Here is a 3,312-nt window from a genome sequence, read left to right on the forward strand (position 1 = left end):
CCAGGAGCCAACATGCAAAGCAGTGCTTCCATAACCCGCTTTGCAGTGCTAAGAAAGATCGTCCAATTTGCCAGCTGGAGAGGCTGCACAAACTTGGAGAGGAGGTGGGGGAAGAACTTCCCACCTCTCCTGCTGTTACTGAAAGTTACTTAAAATATTTTAAGTAATAAACCCATTGTTATTATCTGTCTCTTTACAGAGAAGACAACACCTCTAGTACACAGAGGTGTTGTACCAATGCATGAGTTCTGTTGTCCACATGTGGGTTTATTTTTATGACATCCTTACAACCAACACAGTTTTATTCTGAATTTGAGGTGCGTTGTTGCCAGCATTTGATGCTCCCACTCACACTTATGATGTGTGTGCAGACTGAAACCCAGTGGCCTGCTGTGATCAGGTCATGCACTGGGCAATTCAAGAGCACTTGGGCAGACAACTTGGGATCTGTTACCAATACGATGCGGTGTCACTTCGACGTCAGGTTTGTGTTGACTCAATTGCCTTCAGCTGCAGGGGCCACAACTCAGCTGACAAGACCTCTTCAAGCTTACCCCCAGAGGATGCAGGAGAGCAGAGCTGGCAGCAGGGGAGGCCTTGGAGCTGTGGCATCGCCAGGCTGGCAGGGTAGCGCGCTCTTTGGATGTGAAAACTGACTCACCGCATTTCTTGGGATGTAGCAAGCTAAATGTCATCGTGTGAGGAACAGATAGTACTGTGAGTTTCGTATGGTTTTGCTTGTGATCTGTAGTCTCTGTGTTGAGATTGTTGCAGACTGCTTGAGTTTTGGTTTTCCTGACACAGGAAGCATAGGGAGGGGGACACACAGCTTCTACTGACACGGGAATCTAAGGAAAAAGAATGGCTACCCTGAAATTTGGAAATCAAACTGCTGAAATTACGGCATTCAGCCTTTGTTAGAACTCAGGAAGATTTCTGTCCGTCACTAACCACTTGTTCTTGCAGCAGCTCTGCTGTTGAAGTGTGAAACCTTTTCTGCATGCAACTTGTGTGGAGCAGGACAGGAACACAGAGGCCAAAGCCTACGGCATTATCTTCGCCCCCGGAGAGGCGCATAATTCCCCTACACCTGTAGCGTTTTTCAACTCCTGGGAGTGCGAGTGGGGCAGGTTGTGTGTCACCCGCCCACTCTTCCCATTGCTCTTCCCTGTACACAGCCCCACGGCATGCTATTGTTAGATATGAATGCTAATTGCTGGTATTTCAAGGCTCCTATCTTCTTATTGCTAAAGCCTGTAACAATAATCACAGCCTACATTCCCCATCTCTAGGCATCAAGGAAACAAGATATGATCACAGGCAGTGTGCTGAAGTAATTGTAGTATATAGAATATGAGCTTTTTCTGTGTAAACACAGGCCTGGCCACATCCTATGATAGCTCTTCCTACACTCCATAAGATGGCTGTTCCCAGGCTCACAACTCACGTCCCCATTATGTATATATCTACCCTTGTCATAACACCACCTCTGAAACACTCACACCGTTTGGTCCTGCTGCATAATGTTAAGAGGGTGGAATTTTAAATTGAAAAAGGCTGTTTAAGTAATGTCAGCAGCCTGACTAATTTCACAAAAGGAAGGAAATTCAAAGTTAAGGCTATGGTATATTCTTATCTAGATGCCTGAAGATTTCTGTGCATGACAATATGCCCCTAAAATTCAGAGCTGTCCCTTATGTCTTTAATTTCTCCCATTGTGTCTCTCCTTTTTTTTATTAAACATCAAAGTGAATTCACAACAGAGAGTCAGCCTAGAATTTAATCCTCTAAATACCTTGAAAATAGAGGTTTAGACTAGAAGTACCAATATATACCCTTAAAACTTCAGTGTAATATAAAAGAGATTCTAATCACAACAGATCATTACAAAGAAGAGTAAACCACTTTAAAAAATTAAGTGTCTTAAATATAATAAAAAGGAATAATTAAGAATCAAACAGGAAGCTGCTACTCTGACAATTTAATGATGCTGAATTGGACTGAAAGAATTGGCTTTGCCATTAAAAGGCAATGAAAATCTGATAATTTCAAAATGGCACTAGGATAAGATCAAGCATATTCTTCCAAATCAAATGCAGCAGAACCAGGAAGAAATGGTTGAATTCACCTCAGAAAAACCTTGAAGTGCTTTGGACTCCTGCTGCTGCCTGAGGCTGAATCTCTTATTTTATCAGACCTGCTTAACATCTTTAGACTGGGGTCTTCCTGGGAATTTATTACCCCGTGGATCCCATGGAAAGCAATGTGGCAGCCCTGCTTGCCAAATGGAAATAATTCAACATTGATGTTCTTTCATTTCAATTTCTTTAAAGAACAAATAAAAGAGGATTTACATAAGTATCCCGTATCCATAGTCCATAGCACTAGGAGTTTTCCACTGCGTGCAACGTATCTGTTCTACTTCCATTTAATGATGTGCTTTGCTTTTTTGATGCATATAAGCACAGAGATATGCACCCAAATGTTTAAAATCAAGCTAATCTTATAAAATATTTTTAACAACTGTACATCTAATTTGCACATGTAGTTACTGTGACTGTGTGTGGATTATAGCTATTTACTGTTACAAATTTTCTGAGCATTTGTGTCTTATGGCTGAACTTAAGAAAGCGCATAAGTACAAGCATTTCAGAGGTTGCACCATTAGATTTTTAATTATTGGGTGGGCAGTTTTGGTATTTTCTACCTGTGAATCTTAGGAACCAAAACTGGCAAATTGCTGTGTCTAGTAATATCACAGAGAAAGATGTGATTAATAATCACTTTGTGTGTATTTATACTGTAAAAATAGATCCAAAAAGATAAGAAAAATTATCTGTTAAAAAAAAAAGTACTTTTTCACTGTATAGATTACTTTGGGCATCAACAGCATCTAACTGGAACACAAAGGCAAAGTCTTTAAACACATAAGCAATTAGAAACAGCACGGAATAACTAATACTGGTGTTTGTCATCCACGCATGTTTTCCCAAAGCTTCAGTGAAAATTTTTATGTTGCTTTCCTCTGTTTTCCTTCTTATGAGTAGTGAATGCAGAGTACGTGCTGCAGTAAGTAGTGTTTTGTGTGTGCTGATCCTACTTCTCTTAGAGCTCTTCTGGTTAAGTATGTGATTGCCATGCATTCAAAGATTGTGACCTAGAACATCAGCTATTACAATGTGGAATCGGTCCTTTTAAATTGGCAACTCATAGCTCAGAATATTTCAAGGTGCATGCAGTGCATATAGGTGTCACACATAAAACTGTACACCAAACAAACAAATTTAAAAAAAAAATGGAAAAACCACCATG

Source organism: Anas platyrhynchos, chromosome 3, assembly GCF_047663525.1.
Source record: "Anas platyrhynchos isolate ZD024472 breed Pekin duck chromosome 3, IASCAAS_PekinDuck_T2T, whole genome shotgun sequence".
Lineage (NCBI taxonomy): Eukaryota > Metazoa > Chordata > Aves > Anseriformes > Anatidae > Anas > Anas platyrhynchos.